Here is a 17,803-nt window from a genome sequence, read left to right on the forward strand (position 1 = left end):
AAAATAAAGAGCTGAAATAACTGCTTTTGTATGTTTTGTTTAAGTGCGGCTCATCTGTCCCACTGTTAATAAGAGATCAGTTATGTGATCTGCAGCAGCTGAGAAATGCAGGGACAGGATGATTTAAATGTGAGAGAGATTGGGTGTTGATAGATGATACTTGGTGTGAATAGGTGATGTATACAAACGAGGGTGGAATTATTCAAGCTGTAGCAGTAATTATTTCAGATTCAAACTAGCCTTTCCTAAAAGGCCTTTTACAAAAAATTATACCGTAAGTGTTCCAAAGTAAAAGACATAAAATCATAGAATATTTGAAGTTGGAAGAGACCCATAAGGATCATCAAGTCCAACTCCTGGCTCCACAGAGGACCACCCAAAAATCAGACCATGCATCTGAGAGCGTTGTCCAGACACTTAATGAACTCTAGCAAGCTCAGTGCTGTGACTGCTTCCCTGGGGAGCCCATTCCAGTGCCTAACCACCCCCTTGCTAAAGAACCCCTTCCCAGTATCCAACCCCAAACCTACCCTGTCAGAACCTTGTGTCATCCTTCAGGTTCTGTTGCTGGTCACCAGAAGCTCCTGCCCCTCTGCTTCTGCTCATGAGGAAGCTGTAGGCTGTGATGAGGTCTCCCCACAGTGTCCCCTTCTCCAGGCTGAACAGAGTGCATCAATGACTAACCCCTGGAAAATCAGTGGGTTCCCAAATCATTCAAACTGTGTTTCTTCATTGTTTTGCTACGTGACTTCAGATCCCCCATCCACCTTACCAAGGCAAGGTGACTGGATGCAAGTATCTTGCACTGGTGACTTCCTAAGAAATTAATTAATATATTTGTTAATATTTCTTCATAAAGTTTTGAGACAAGTTATGCATAGTAACATTGATTCATTCATTAAAGAGAAAAAAAAGGAAAAATGGTCTGTTGGCATGAAGTAATGACAGAGTTCACAAGAACCAAACATGCTCCTCAAGAAAGAATCTTCTCAGTGTAAGCGTTTATACTCAGTGTAAGCTAAGTATTACTATAGGGAAATCTGAAAGTTCTGCAGAAGTAACTTGTAATGTATTCAGGTCTGTTGGAAGCCAAAGAATCAGGCTGCAGAAGCTTTCATGCAGGTCTGGACAAGAAGGAGCTATGCCTGCACAGGAGCTGCTGGCTGCTTTGTGAGCCCAAGTGGAGCTACAGCTTGGCCAAGCTGCTGCACGTGCCTCTGGGCTCTCATGAAGGTGTCCTGGCTGCATCTGGATGGTCAGGCTCTCCTTGCAGACTGAAGGAAGCAGAGCACTCAGTTGAGCTTTCTTGCCCAGAGGTGTGTGTGTAAGACAGGATGGGCCAAGGAGGCTGCTTCTTGGCACCTCTTGTGGCAGGCTTGCTGCAAAGAGGGCTGGCTCACTGGAGAGATCCAAGTGAGAAATCGGAAACTTTCTCAACCTCACTCTGAAGGGCCAAGAGGTTAGGATGTGTACAGAGCTGCTTACAACTGGGGAAGCCTCAGCTGCTGTCAGAGGTTTCCCGAAGAAGCCGCTGTGCTGCTTCAGGTTGGGAGTGCAGCATATTACAAATGATGCCCTCTCTCGTTGAAGGGCTGAAAGTTTGAATATCCCCAGTGGATTTAAGGAATGCTCCCTATCTGTGAAACTTTAGCCACCTTGTTTTACACTGTCCCCTGCTTCATGATGAGCTGTGTGGCCTGGCTGATGTCAAATCCATCCCCCCTGTGTGCTTTGTTTGTCTGATTTCTTGATGCTGAGAGAGCCCTGGCTGTAGCCCAGATAACTTAAGTTGCTACATCGTGTTGACCACATACATCCTCAAGTGGTCCAAGCAGCCAGCAGGCACAAAGCCTTGTTGTCCTGAGCAAGGCTGGTCTCTGTGTTCAATTCAGGCTTCCGCGTGTAGGAAGTTCAGCTCATGAAGTGCTTTGGGGTGTGAGGGGGTGGTGGGAAGTAATGAAATGCAAGCTGCCTTGAGTTCTGCTGCCTGCAGAAGATGTCACATGGTTTTCCTTAAAATGTAGGAAGGATGTCATAGTGGCTTTTTAATTTATACACAAACACCCAGACATGAAGCAAGTGTGTGGGAAGGAAGAGTAATTTGAATTGTGCTGTGATTGCTTGGGTCCCACGTCACAGAGGCATTTTGAGTAGAAGAGTGATGTTCTTTCAGATCTTGTAGCTCAAAGCCCTTCTTTTCTCAGTCAGAAATGTTTAGGGAAAACTGATCTTTATTTATATCTAGCAAAGAGCAGAAGGAAATCAGATTATTTCCTTGCAGTGCACTGGATTGGATTCCTCGAAGAACATTCCTGAACCACAGCTCCAGTAGGTACAAAAAAAGGAATCAGGGCCATGTACTAAGGGAAAAGCAGTAGCACTAAATACATTGCAACTTCTGAATATTTCATGTATTCAAGAATTGGGTTGTGTCTCTTTCAAATCCAAACAGCAAGTAATTGCATGCAGTTTTGTTTCCATAATTCAAAAAAGAAATGTGTAGCTGTTGGAGAAAACCTTTGATTGGCAAGGTAAAACATTGCTGTGGAACATGGAAGATTGCAGGGTTACGATTTGTGTTTTCTTCCTGGTTAAGAGATTACAGTTTGATAAGGACAGAAAAATGTAGTGTTTTGTGCCTGTCTTTTGTTTTGCCTTTGTTTACGTTTGTCTTGCAATACTGTCTCTTCTTGGCGATATTGCAAAGTTCCTCCAGGGCAGCTATATTTTGCACTGGTCTCTACATGAGCGTCTGATGGCCTTTTGTTTCACCTGTTGTGCCTCGTCCTGCAGTTAGTAAATGGTGCTCCTAAAAATCAGCTCTTGATTATGTATGGGCTTTTCTCGGCGGTTGTTTTTCATGCTGAACTTGTAGTGAACTCTGCCTGGGAGAACTGATATTTGAATCTAGGCTGCAAAATTAGGGAAGCTACAAATGGTATTGTGTCAGTCACTTTTCCTAGTAGATTTAGAAGCAAACTGAATCCTTCTGGAACAGTTATCCATGTAGTTTATAAGGTGGTTAATTCACTTCTGAGAAAGGTTTGCCTGGTTTTCCCTTTCTCATTAGGTAGCCAGTGCCTATGCTGCTTGCTAGAGGTGTGGGCTGGGTCTGTGTAGATCTGACTCTGCTCAGGAGGAAATGACTAAAACTTTCTGACAAACCACAAGAACAAAGAGCATCTTTGATTTACCAAAATAGTCGTGGTCATGAGGATCAGGATGAGCTGCTGAAGCCTTGAAGCCAGCACTCCAGGCTGGGAAGAGCAGATGAGCCCAAAATTGAAGGGAGGGAGAACTGGCAGAAGAGTGAGGGAGCTTTGGGCTGAGACATGTCTGGGGCTCACTTGTACTTCAGAACCCTTCTGTGATGGAAGAGATTGGGTCTTTCCCTTCTACTCTACTGCTCCTTTTGGGTCCTTGCAGCCTGAGAATCCCAAAGGTCCTTCACAACTGTGAGCCTCGAGTGACTTAGCTGGAGCTGAACATTGGGAGTGAAGAGGAGAAGCTCCATTTAATGATAGATGTTTAGTTTCTGTGCATGGTATTACTTTAACCAGACTTGCAATAACACCATTAATATAACTTTTTTCTCTAGCTTTGTAAGCTTCTACATGACGTTCTGCAGTACCCTTTATAGAAACCTCAAATATTTTTCTTTCCCCGCCTACCATGTTTTGTCTCTTTTTCCATCTGACAGATGTTTTTTTTCTTCCTGTGTTGCACAGGGCATAATTATTCTGTTGCAATAGCCTGAAACCTTGGTCCTGTGACAGTCTTCTAGCAGAGACTTATATATCTCTGTCCTTCATGGTCTGTGTACGTTGGGTTTTTTTCCTGGTGTTTTTCCCAGTCTGTTTTAAAAAAGAAAGAACTGTTCTGAGAAGCAGTGAGCCATTTAGAATCATAGAATGACGAAGGTAGGAAAAGACCTCCAAGATCATCCAGTCCAACCTGTCTACCTACCCACCAGTATTTCCCACTAAACCATGTCCCTCAACACGATGTCTAAACATCCCTTGAACACCTCCAGGGTCAGTGACTCCACCACGTCCCTGAGCAGCCCATTCCAGTGCCTGACCACTCTTGGAGAAACGTGTTTCCTCATGTCCAGCCTGAATCTCCCCTGGCACAACTTGAGGCTGTTCCTTCTAGTCCTATCTCTAATTACATGGGAGAGGAGACCGAATCCTATCTCTCCACAACCTCCCTTCAACATCCTTTGTATGCTCCAAGACAATCTATTTTACATTTTTATTATTTAGACCTGAGATTGCATTTTTGTTTTTGTGTCCTATTACCACATGCCGTAAGTCAGCTGAATTCTCTCTGTTTTAGCTCACACTTTCTGGATATTTGCAATCAGTGTTTGTTGTCTCAGATCAACTAGATAGTCTGTTTCTTTAGCCCTTAATATTTCTGAGTCAAGTGTTTGCATTCTGATGATGTTGCTTGCTTGTCTGAGCTTCTCTCAGCTTGCCAGTATCTGCTCTTGCTCTTGGCACAACTGTTGTTCCATGAGCAGTGTCTCAGCCTGCCAGGGCAGCATGCCAGTGGTACACCGAGATCGTAACTAGAAGGTTACTGACCTTCCTGCAGAGTGATGCACAATACCTTTCAGCAGCATTCCTCGTTGTTTCAGTCCTATCGGATGTATTTCAACTGAGCACTCATATGGGAGTTAGATTTTTATATCTTGATGGAGGCTTGTGTAATTGCCTAGGCTTGGAATTCTTTAACCTTTCCCGAGTTTTATTCCCAGACTTCCCCCAGCATTTCTGAAGTTCATGCAGAACTTTATACCAGAAAAATTTTGTCAAGCTTCCTGCACCAAATAGCATTTATTTTGACCAAAATCTTTAGATGGGACTATCATCTGTGATGATGGGAAAGAGCTGTAGGATTGTTTCAGTGCCCTGTTCTGCTCTGACCTTCACTGGCTTCTCTTCACACTCAGAGCTCTGGTGGTTTCGTTCCGTGGGGCGCTGGGCTGGCAGTTCTGCAGGTCACAGTAGTAAGAAGGAGTCGTTTCAAGTTGTCATTCGCCTTCCGTGCTTTGTGTTGTGTAGTTGTGATCTGCTGGGAGGGGGAGGCAGGCACAAACCTGGCCACTTAATGCAGAAATTACTGAGCAAGGATGTTGCTGGGAATTGTTAGGAATAAGTAAGCTCATTTCTTATTTGTACATCAACTGTCATCCTTTAATCTCTTGGCACATTTTTTGTTGTTGTTGTTTTTTTAAATGCTGTTACGTACGTCATCCGCTGTGCTTCCTGTATCCCACGTCACTTCATCATAAACTTTTAAAAGATTTCACTTTAAGCCTCCTCAGACTTTGTAGCAATTAATTAAATTCCTTCTTTCTCTCTTTCCAGTGTCGGAAGCTTATATGGATCAGTGGAATTGGCTCAAGCGTAACAGCGGATATCAGCCTTGAGGTTGCTCCCCTGGGTGAGTAACCTAAGCCAACAGCTTACTCCTCGCCATTGATGTCAACATATCCTCTGGTTTTTGCTTGATACCTTACACAACAGCTCCTTTAGGCTTTTAGTTCAAACATTGGTAAAATTACAGTGCATTACAGCTTCCTGCAGGAGCTGTAGATGAACATCATGCTGCGTCTGCTTGTGTGAAACCCCTTTTATTTGACGTCTTTGAAAAGGTAGCCATCCCTTATGCATTCTGAACTGCTGTTCAGGTTGAGGGAGGCTTTCTGCATTTTAAAGACAGAGGCTTAGGAGTTAGCATACGGACTGTGGCAGTATAATTGAGTATATTTTGGTGATCCAGGAGATAAAAAGGAAATGACCGCTGGAGCCATTCTTGTGGCACACTGTGGACTCAAAAAATGGTGCCAGTGCTTCAGGATGGGCCTCGCTGCACTTGTCACGCCTCTGTGGTGTGGCAGTGCTGTGTGTCTGCAGTTAATCTAACTCGACAGGTCTGTGGCAACATGTAGAGAAACTGCCCAGGGCTTTCAGATCACTGGGGCAAGTTTAAGTTTATGTGAAAACCACTCTTGACAGAATAGACTATCTGTTGCATTAGATGTTGGAAATAGCCCAGTTTAGTAGACTTCAAGGTGTGGCATTTTGCATTTGGTCTAGACTGATTTGATCCAAGTAGCGCAGTGCATATCAGAGCTGCCAGTCTTGTTTTGGGGATGGTTATCTCCTATCTGCTTAGTTTTGGATATTGTGGTATCATCTGACATGTGAAGGACTTGAGGCTTCTAAATTCCAGCAGGCTCTTTGCTTGGAGAGCTGGGTTGAGTTGCTGCACCTGCACCTCAGCTTTGCATGCCATGACTGGGATGCACCAACCCCTTACTGTAGCTATACCAGCTACTGCTTTACAGCCCTGTTGTGCTTCTTCTCAGATGCTATCTTTGCGCTGTAACTGCTTCATCAGGCTGCTCCCCACTTTCTCCACTCCAGCTGGGACCTTTTTTTGTGTGTGCTTTCTGTTGTTTTTTGTTGCTGTGCAGCCCTCCCATTTACCTACGCACAACGGTGTGCCTCACACTCATGGGGCTGAGACTGTCAGTGGTGACTGCTGTTTTTAACAGCCTGTGCCCCAAGGATTTACTTGCCGTGTCCCCAGAGATTTACTGTCTCTTGGAGAGAGCAGAAAGTGCCCGTCTGCTGCCTGGAACTGCTGGTGTGATCAAGCTCCAAAGCTGGCTTTGGTCATTGCTGCTCCACAGTGCCATCCTGCATCCCCAGGCCTGCTGGAGATGGAGCTGTGTCTTGTTCAAGATACTATTTCCCTTCTCTTCCTTTCCTTCCCCCTGCTACAATCCTTGAAGTGCCTCTTTTTGGGCCTCCAACCCTTCCCACTCTAAATCACTATGTGTGAACTCTCTGTGGGATTGGGATCCTTAGGCTGCCCAGGGGCCTGTAAAGAAGCGAGTTATGCTCTTTGTCAGGAACCCTGAAGTCTGACACCAAAAGCTTTTATTCCCCGCACTCTTAATCAGTGGCCTGCTGGCTCCAAGAGCAGTTATCACCTATTGTCCTCCTATGTGGGTCCCATTTCTTCAGTTTTATTGCGTATCAGAGCTGTGGGATTACATTCCAGCTGGCCAGGCACTCCAGCTGGATTTGAATGGGTCATGACTATAAAAACGTCACTGAAAGTCTGATGTTGGCTGGCCTCCACTTTCTGCTGGATGTGTGTTTGGGGATTTTCAGTCTGCTGGCATGACTGTGCAAATGTCTTGCCTTCATTGAAAATCTCTGGATCCTTGCTTTCCAGATGTTGCTGCTTTTCCTTCCCTAGGAATAGGCAGAAGCACTGGGAGCTAAATCTGCCTTTTCTTCCACATTGCTCTGGGAGGAAGTGTGTGCTCGGATCCCTCCTAGTCGGCACCTGTGGATGCTGGATTCTCTCTGTGTTCCCACAGCCTGAGTGCCAGTGTATCTCTGCTGTTTGGAGGCTTTCTGCTTGAGTTAGTCCTGTTTCCCTCACCAATCTGTCCGGAAGGCTGGAAGTGATTTCTCCTTCTGCTACTTGCTTTCACCATCAAATAAGTAAATAAAAGCCTCGCCTAGTGTGATGGCCAGAAGTCCCTGCCTCTGACTCAGCACTGGGCTATGTTACGAGCTGCTGTCTGCTGCTCCCAGTTGGGCACATGAGTGCGAGGGCTTTCCGTTGCCCTGTGTGTACATCTCATCATTGCATTTATTAGTGCCTGTGGCTTATCCTGTGGGTACAGCCTCCGTGCAGCTTTTCTTGGGCTTTTAGTACTTGTGCTAAACTCAGGTATGCTCAAAATAGTGCCAAGTGTTTCCTCTGCATGCTTATGGGAGGTGTGGCACTGGCCATGGCTGGCGTGGGAAGGCAAGGAGTTGGGGTGTGCTTGCCTGGGGCTTGAGGTTGATCGTGGCCAGACACTTGGGCAAGGCACAACATGGGGACAGCTGCAGCATGTTTAGGGGGGGGTGTCACTTGTGTGTCAGTGTGTTACCTGGGACCACCGTGTCATCAAGAGTGCAATGCAAGATAAAGCTCCTGATTGGCAGGAGAAGTTGCCCTCTCCTCAAATTCAGCCTTGTTCAACCCCATTGTGCTGCCCAAGCAGTGCCAGGGCATTGAATGACATAGAGATGCTGGTGAAGGTCGTTTTTTGTTGTGATTCACTGCTGGATTCAAGAAAGGTTAAAGCCATGAATCTGCTCATTTATTTTTGAGTTAACATTTCTCTTGTGTGAATGGCACCTCCCTTTAAACCATTCGTAGGAGAAATGAACTTTGGGCCAGAGGGGAAGAAGTGTGTCACCCTTGGCATGCAGTGGGGGGGAAAGGGGCAGGGTTTTTATGTTCGGGTTTTTTCCATCCCTTTCTTCCAAGAGGGAATATTGCAGCTTACAGAAAGCAGTATGCGTGTCCCTGTGCTTTTGCTCTGATGTTTTATGCAATGTGGTTTGGGTAACGTTAACATAGCTTCACATTATGTTCACCCACAGTGCTGAAGGCAGCTCTGTAATACACATAAAAGTCTGTACGGAGAGAAAGGGAGCTGTGTTTATCTGCACACATTAGCTTACTGCCCTGTTTATCTCACATGTGACCTCTCTGCTGCACAGAGCCTTTCCCTGCTTTTCCCCGACTGCTTTTTTCCTTACTTGATTTTCCCAGTCCTGACAGTTGCTTTATATTCAGAAAATAAACATTCATCCCCCACAGAGCTTTCAAATCTAATTCCGTTTCTTCTCTTACTTTTCTGAGAAGCTCTTCTTGATTTCTTCAAGACTGAGAATGTGTATTCTCCCCGTTTATTTAGGCAAGCTTATTTTGTCTGCAGAAACCTGGTCAACTGATATGGTTTAGTTTGTAAATATATAATCCTGTGAAGTTTATGTGTTGAGAATAATCTTTCTGAGCTGGAAGAAGATTGTCCAATCTGTTTTAAGATGTCCCACTTTCTGAGTAGTGCATCTCATTAGAAATAGGGCTGTCTGCTTGCATGGCTTTTTTCTTTCCTTAAGTAGCTTGTGGGAAGAAATCTATCACTGCGACATCTGGTAATAATACTTGGCACTTTATTTGCATCTTCAAAATGATACAGCTCTGAATTAAACAATTTCTATATCATTGTGTAGTAGTTTTTATTTGCCCCATTTTACAAAGGGGAAAATGAACCACAAGTCAAGGGACCTTAGGCCGTGAGAAGAGTCACCCTGAGATCCTCCCTGACTGCTACTGGAGTAGCACCACACCTTCCTTGTTTAAATGAAGAAAAAAAAAAAAAGTAGGAAAAAGTCATGTTTGATTCCCATCAACAACAAAGGAAAAGGGAGAGATGTTTATCGTGAATGATCTTGCCTAACCTTTGTTAACTAAGTGAAGTTGTTGATGTTTCTGTGTTTTTTCCTCTTATTTGGCAGCTGAGGCTGACATGGGAAAAGAGAGGTGTCCTAAATGGGAACTGTGTTACTGCACAGAAGCTATCTTTATTTATGTCTCCCATCATGTGCCACAGCAGTATTCTTGTTTTTACCCTCCTATTGTTGGCTCTAAGTGGTCTCTGGGATGTTACAGAATCACAGAATGGCCCAGGTTGGAAGGGACCTCAAGGATCACCAAGCTCCAACCCCCCTGCCACATGCAGGGCCACCAACCTCCCCATTTAATACTAGACCAGGCTGCCCAGGGCCCCATCCAACCTGGCCTTGAACACCTCCAGGGACGGGGCATCCACAACCTCTCTGGACAGCCTGTTCCAGCACCTCACCACTCTCATAATAAAGAACTTCCCCCGACATCCAACCTAAATCTTCCCTCCCTCAACTTAAAACCACTTCCCCTTGTCCTGCTATTATCTACCCTTTCCAAGAGCTGACTCCCCTCCTGTTTGTAGGCTCCCTTTAGGTACTGAAAGGCTGCAATGAGGTCACCCCGCAGCCTTCTTTTCTCCAGGCTGAACAAGCCCAGCTCCCTCAGCTTGTCTTCGTAGTGGAGATGCTCCAGCTCTCTGATCATCTTGGTGGCTCTCCTCTGGACCCTCTCCAACAGCTCCCCGTCTTTCTTGTACTAGGAGCTCCAGGCCTGGATGCAGTTCTCCAGATGGGGCCCCACAAGAGCAGAGTAGAGGGGGCCAATCACCTCCCTGTCCCTGCTCTTCTGATGGAGCCCAGGATGCCATTTGCTTTCCGAGCTGCAAGAGCACACTGCTGGCTCATGCTGAGTTTTTCATCCACCAGGATCCCCAGATCCTTCTCTGCAGGGCTGCTCTCAAGGACTGCTCCTTGCAGTATGTAAGGATGCCTGGGATTCCTTTGGCCCAAGTGCAAAACTGTGCACTTTGCTGTGTTGAACCTCATTAGATTCACCTGGGCTCACCTTTCAAGCCTGTGGAAGTCCTTCTGAATGGCATCCCTTCATCCCTCCATCGTAAAAGGCCACCAGATTGGTTAACCATGACCTTCCCCTGGTGAAGCTGTGCTGGCTGTCTCCGATCACACTCGCATTCCTCATGTGATCAAGCATGTCATCTGGGAGAATCTGTTTCGTGATTTTCCCAGGCACAGAGGTGAGACTCGCTGGCCTGTAGTTCCCCGGGTCCTCCTTGCTCCCTTTCTTGTAAACGGGAGTGAGGTGACCCTCCAGTCATCCAGGACCTCACCTGACAGCCACGACTTTTCATATACAACAAAGAGTGGCTTGGCAACCACCTCAGCCAGCTCTTTCAGAGGAGATCTGTAAGTGCAGCAATGTTGATAACTACTGCTTTGCATTTGATTTAAACTCCTTTTTTTTTCCCCATAATTTTTCTTTTTTTTTAATGAAATCCAGAAAAAAGTGCTTCAGAGTTCTGAGCTGCATCAGAGGAATTTAGCCCTGCTGAGGAGGACAGATAGCCTACTTGTTGATGAAGTGGCGTGATGCATAAGAGCAGAAATCACATGAAGAATTTCTTCATCTTTGGAATATTTCTGCTGCTTATCCACAGGTTCTCAGATACTGCCTGTCCGCCTTCTGGCTGGGTTCAGATGCCTTGTTTGATAAACTTTCTGGCGAAAGGCTTGCATAACTTCAAGCAACTTTATTCTAGGCATGCCTTGCTAGTAAAGGCAATGAGGAATGCAACTGTCTTCAGCCACGCGCTATCTGGGAATGCAGAACATTGCCAAGCCCTTTTAGGGGCTTAAGCTTTAACTCTGTGCATGTATTTTTTTTCTGTGTTGGACAGGTAGGACAGATATATTCTGATGCCTTAGATGGTATCTTTAGCAACAGATTGCAGCATCCAGGTACCACAGCCAGCATTTTTTTTTTCTTTGCTAGGAGGGAGGTTTGTGTTTTTATTTTCAACTTCTAAAATCACACATGGTGGAGCGTGCTCCTGAAGATAACTGGGCTGGTGACCTGGGCAGCTCTGACCACTCCCTCCATTACCTCAATTGTGCATGCTTTCTTTTGGCTCTGAGAAGAGCTGTCTTGTTCCATGGCATGTTTGCAGGGCTCTCATTTCATCCATTGTTTCACATGATACCTGAATTCCTTATGACTTGTCAGCTGATTATTTTTTTTTTGAGGAACTGAACGTGGCTTATTCTGATTCTGGATATTTTTCCCTCATGCTGCTTGGGAGCCCACAGGGCTGAGTTGGGATCTGAATTTTGCACCAGGAAGAGCAGAGCAGCTGGTATGCAGACTTTCACGCTTTACTTGCAGTGCGTGTGTTCCTGTTGTTGCCTTAGTGTCTTTCCTATGTTATCTGACCACTTCTCTCCCTAGTCTTTGATTTTGACAGCTCAGGAGAAGAATCTGTGTGGGGAGCTGCACGTTTGCCTTGGACTGTTTTGTTGGTGGGTTGAATTTTGTGTATGTGTGTATGTTTTGTATTTTTTTTGAGATATTGCACCCCAAAGGGGTGAATGCTTTTGTGAACGTGTCCAGAGCAAGTTGCTGGGATCTTGCTGATAACCCCCACCAAGGAATTTCTTGGAGATACTTCAGTATCTCCATGTGTTGATTAGGTATTTGAAATTAAAAGAGGGAGGGAGCTACCTAACTCTCCAGATATTTCTTCCTTTTCCACCCCCACTCCTCTAGTACAAATTCCCCAAAAGGCTGTGGTTGTGCCAAGCAGGAAAATAAGCTTTTTTTCTGGTGGTGGTGATGGTGGTGTTTTGTTTGTTTGTTTGTTTGTTTGTTTTCACATTTCTTCCAAACTGTTTACAAGCAGCAAAAAGAAGCTGTTGGATATTATGGGCTGATGGCAAATATCATTAGCATTCAAGGGAATATGAACAAAGTGGGTAGAGTGGGCAAGGTGGAACATTAGGCTTCTGTGTGGAACAAAAGAAGCAGTCGGAGTTGGAGGAGGCAGTAAACTGCTGCCACTGGAAAGTGGGAGGCAGTGGGTACCTGAGCCAATGAGGTTCCCCGCAGTAACTTGATTACTGCCTGCCCTGTTTTGCTTGCATAGCCAAGAAATTCCATTCTAAAATAACGTAAGCGAACACAGGGAGTTTTTTAACTGTTAAAAGTTTGAAATTGCAACTTCTTCCACATCCAACTGCTCGTATCTCCACACCCTCATGAACAAGTCCGGCATTACAGCTTAGCTTCTTGTTACAGTTGTACTTGTTGGAGTAGGATGTCTAGGCTAACCTATCTCTAGGATTCAGGGTCGGTGTGGGAAACTGCTAGAGTTTCTGTGCCAGATGGTGATCCTTATGGCAGATCTGAGGGGTACGAGGGGACGTTTATGGAAACCGCCTCACATATGGCCTAAGGGATGTTCATGGGACCCTTGTCAGCATGGGCCTTCACATGGCATCAGCTGGGCAGCCCTGGGTTGGGAGGGCTGACCCAGGTGTGCAGATGCTTCCTGGGTGTGGAAGGCTGGGTTACACTGCCTGGATCTGACTAGCGGGAGCATGATTGTTTTTTGCTTTGCTGTCAGAGCTCTAAGCTGGCCCTTTGGAACCTACTGCCTTGGGAAACTCAGACTCAGGTGCCCGAACAGTGTTGAGGAATAGGCAACAAGGTGTGAAAGGCAAGGGCTGCTTCAAAAGATGCGGCCGCTTCAGAAATCCGCTGGTGGTTTGCAGCTGATTGCAGGACCTCAGGAAGGAGCTGCTCCACTGATGGCATGGCTCAGCTGTGGCAACACGAGTCACTCTGGTTACAATGAGAGATGTACCTAAACAGGATGTCTGTATCGACCATCCTTGAGCCTTTCCAATTTGTTTCAAGGAGGCTCAGATTCATACAGCATAAAATTGACATTTGTCTCAGGTCTGCCTATCTCCCTGCCAGCGTATGCTCACATCCTTATTTGAAACAAACAAACTCCCAGGTGTTCTCTTATCTCAAAACCAGAGATTCACCTGAAATTGTTTTTTGGGGAATTGGAGAGCTTTTTGAGTAAAGCTGCCTGTCTGTAAGCGTTTTCCAGGGCTCGTCACACTTTGAAATCATGGTATTAAAATAATTGCCTCTGAAATGAAGGGAGGGTCATATGCCCTACATCAGAAATTCCTCTTAGTACTTACTAATCCGGTATATAAATGTCATGGCTTACATCCACAGGGTGTTTATGTTCAGTTTTTAGCTCTAACAGTATCCCTTACTCTTCAGAATAAACGCCATATAATCTGGTTATGAGCAATATTCTTAATTTAGATACTAAAAATAGGAGATAGACAGAACTGAGTTACTTTAAGAAAGTAGGAGAGCAAATAGCTTTGTCTGAATGAGGGGACATCAAGTTCACTTGAATCACTTAGTGTTCAATATAATGGTAAAGCCAGAAAATTCTGTCTGTTTTGTTGTCATAGTATGATTGCTGCATTTTTCTCTTCTCCTTGGTTTGAGGGCCTGGTTCTCCACTATCTTGCCTCCGGTTATACCTCTTCTGGAAATTATAAAGAAAGTGTAGGTTGAGAAACGTCGTGTTTTTTTAACTTTTTTCCCCCTCATTATTTCAGTGCACGCTGATTTGAGGTATAGGAAGCAGTAGGAGATGAAGTTGTTCCTAGCAGCCTTGCAGTGTTGCACTGATGAGAACAAGATGCACATTCAGGGAGGAGAACTGTCTTTTTTTGTGGTAGGTGGACATCCTAGAGGCTTGGACACTTGGAACACTTTCCTCACTTAACCAAGTCAATTGTCCTGTACTTGGAGGCGGTTGCCGTGATCCTGGGATGTTTATCACAAAATGCTTTCTTATGCATTTGATGGCTGTTTATTTAAATAGTAACAAGAAAAGAATCAGTACCTAACAATAACCAGTACCTGTAAGCTAATGAAACTAACTTTCTTGACTGTCCTTGCAAATTGCTGGATCAGTAGCCAACTTCTTGCTCCTTGCCACCAGCAGTGAAGGCTGTTAACTTTCATCTGAGTCATTCTCTGTTTTCTGGGCAAGGGATGAGCTCCCCCAGGACTCCCAGTTGCTTCTGTGGAGGTGCTTCCTGGAAGCATTTTTCTACCTGTTGAGGGCTTAGCATGGCCCCCATGGAGAAAGATATCATAGAACATCATTTGTTTACCCTGAATCTCTGAGTAATTTTTGTTATCTTTTCTGCATGGACTCGAGCTAAGTGGTCACATAGGTTCTGTGTAAACTGTAGTATATTTTACCTAGAAATAGCCTACATAGTGGTTACTCTTTTTATGAAGTGGTGATGTTACACATGGAGCAATCCAGAGCAAGATCACTATTGACTGTGTCTTTATGGCAGACTTTATTTGAGTTTTCAGCATTTCCCTTGAGTCCAGCACACACACACTCACACCAGTAGCTGTGCTCAGAAAGTCATTTTCATTGGAGAGGGAAGGAGGACTGCAGCCACAATGAGAAGGATGCTTGTGGGTACTTGATCTCATTCAGTTTGTGACAGAGCTCACATCTGGTGGCTGCTGGACTGAAGTCTTTCAAGGTAAGGAGAGCTAGTATTTCACTGTGAACCTTATAACAGAGTGCTGATACTGAAAGCATCTGCAAGTTGCACAAGGCCAGCAAGATCTAGAATCGTAGAAAATCCTGTGATGGATGGGACCCATGAGGATTTTCAAGTCCAACTCCTAATCTGTATTTCGAGGTTCTGTTTTGATCAATCAGTTGAAGAGGCACTCAGTGTTTAGAAAGTACTCAGTGCCACTGGCTTCAGTAGCATTAGGAACATGCTTATTATCAAATGTGGATTTATGCAACTTGCTGATCTCAGTCTGGATGGATTTTGCTGAAAAAATCCTGTGCCAATGGACAGATCATCATCGCTGTTCCAGGCTGTGGTTCAGCTAAGTTGTCAATCTAATTTCAGGGGAACAGATTATAAACAGGCAAAATGTTGAGCTTGTGTAAAGCCACTTTGTTTGATAAAGAGCTGCTCAAAATATTTTGAAAGTTGAATTCTGTTCTGGGACTGGGCAGCCAGTGTTAGCTGTGCTGATAAGGCTCTGTGCCAGGACATTTTGGCTGCTGTACCTGCATGGCTTGCTGCTGAGCAGTTGGATTTGATGTGCTGTGGTGTCATGCTACCCAAGGTCTACCAGGCAACAGCTGTAGTAAAGCAACCCCAGGGATTCTGCCGGAGCCACCTACCCGGGCAGGCACTCCACCACCTTCTGTCTACATGCTGATGGAAAATAAGCTCAGCATCCCGTCGGGTGCTTCAGTGTTGTGGGGAAAGCAAAAAACAAAGCAAAAAAACAAGCAAACAAAAAAAAAGCAAACAACAAAAAAGAACCACTTATGGCTGCTCTGGTGCCATTTGGATCTACTCCAGGCTCACAGCACAGAGTGAAAATCTTTCAGGTGAGAGATGTCACTCTGCCACATCTCTGGCTACCTGGGAGATAGCCTTGTTCACTATCAGTATTTTGGCCCCCCAAAAGTCTAGCAACAGAGCAAAGCTGGTCTGCAGTTCTGAGATTCCAAGTTCTCCTAGGAGCCTCTTTGTGGGTTTGATGCTTTCTGTCTAAGATCTTGGCATGAATTTCTGTTATTGCTGCCTTTTCTTTCCTCCCTCTACTTCTGACCTCTGTCAATACAATAGTTTCGTACTGGTTTCTGCTTGCAGGTTTGACACTTGGAGATGTTAATACTATTATAGTTTGCATCTTAGGAGTAGAGTAGCCAGCTTTGCCTTTGCATACATCTTGAACTTATTCATAGCCTATCTCATGTGTGTGGCCCATGCTGTGCAAAGAAAGAGTTCTGGTGTGCAGCTGTGTTCCTATTTACAAGACCTCTGCCAGGCTTTATGCTGTGCTTCAAAGCTTTGGGAAGAGAAGTAGGAGCAGTGATGTGCACCAGTCACTGGCATCGCTTACTCTGCATGGACCTGTGAGTGCTCATTGGGATCCTGTGCCTCACGCCATAGGATTTTCTTGCTGCCAGGATCTGGTGCTAAAGTTATGCTTTCTTGTTCAGAGGGGTGTTGTCAGATAGCAGTAATCTTTTGTTATTGAAGATAGGTACAGTACAACTAAGAGTAACTGCCTGTGGGAAGGATGGGAAAGAGAAGCCCACCAACGTTGCTACATCAGAAGAAACCATTGATGTAGACACTTGTGATGATGAGAAACCATGTACATACATGACAAGAACTAGTAATTGTAGAGCCATCTCTTTTAATGTTCCTGCTCTCAGATTAGTCGTCAACATCTGTTAATTCCTGCAGCCACAAAATACAGAGACAGCTCTGAGCTTTGCATTACTAAGAGTTAAGTTGTATGTAATTTACTGTGTATTATGATAGCCATAGAGAATGCCATGATCCACACAGAGAAGATTGTAGCACTGTTACTGCCTTGTGTGTTATCTATAACAAGTGTGGAGCTTTGCTTGCATCGCAGTAGGAGAGGAAATACACGTGGTCCTATTTCTGTCTCTAGGTGTTTGCAGAAGGCTCTTTGGAATGCTGCATGGTGCCAGATGCTGCCAGCCCTACCAATTTCTTGGGATCATATCAAATCTTGCAGAGAAATGCTGGGCTGGGCCACAGTCCTTATACGAGCACCTTCAAGACACAGAGACAATGAAGATGTCTTTTTAGTGCCTTTGTGTTTTAATGTGCGTGTTGGATGAGAGAGCACCTGCTTTCTCCCTGCTGTTTAGAAAATCATAGAAAAGAATCATAGAGTCATTAAGGTTGGAAAAGACCATTAAGATCATCTAGTCCAGCCCTCTAGCCACTTCTCCCATAATGACTCATTAAAGGGGTGACTGCACAGGCAGATAAATGTGCTTTACTCACGTAGGCTGGTCCATCAAAATAGCAGTTTGTGACAGGATTCCTAGCTCATATGGGTGACTTGTAGCTTAGACCACCCAAAAGGGCTCAAACTGTTTGTTTTAATGAAGCACTTTCCTTCATTTTGATGCCTGTTTTAAGCAAGGCTAGCTCTCTTTAGTTAGGCAGATGTAATTAGGAAAACTGTATTATTCTTAGTGTAGATGCACTCTTTGTGTTGCCAGACTGTTTGTATTATGTTCAGTCACATTATCCCCACTTAATTTGGAAGTTTTGTACTTGGACCACTGTGCTTTAGCATTGAGAAGCCAAGCTGGCATCACAGTGTGCAAACAACAATTTAAGGTTTCTTCTCCTTAAACAAAGAAGATTTTGTAAATCACAAGCAACTTTTCCTTGAATAATGTTTAAGAAGATTTGCAGAAGCTTCAAAATGGGCACAAATGCATCACAAGTGTGCCCAAGTTACCAGCATTTGTTTCACTGATAACTGATCCTTGGCTTAGGAAAATGGAATGGCGTTTAAGTAGCTGTCTTGTTCATATTATTTCCCAGCATCTTTTTTTAGATGCAATAATGCAATGCAG

The 17,803-nt window shown here is 44.8% G+C and overlaps 1 protein-coding gene across 7 annotated transcripts in view; it reads left to right on the plus strand.

The window, feature by feature from the left end:
• Positions 1 to 17,803, plus strand: part of PPFIBP1 (PPFIA binding protein 1) — a 103,785-nt gene that overhangs the window by 18,998 nt on the left and 66,984 nt on the right. For all 7 annotated transcript variants that reach the window (XM_042834946.1, XM_042834949.1, XM_042834948.1 and 4 more), the window contains exon 2: positions 5,376 to 5,451. The gene's annotated coding sequence lies outside the window, so the exon portion shown is untranslated. The remainder of the gene's footprint in view (positions 1 to 5,375; positions 5,452 to 17,803) is intronic.

The sequence above is a fragment of the Centrocercus urophasianus genome, unplaced genomic scaffold (assembly GCF_019232065.1).
Source record: "Centrocercus urophasianus isolate 14NV4802_14NV808 unplaced genomic scaffold, USGS_Curo_1.0 seq_5, whole genome shotgun sequence".
Lineage (NCBI taxonomy): Eukaryota > Metazoa > Chordata > Aves > Galliformes > Phasianidae > Centrocercus > Centrocercus urophasianus.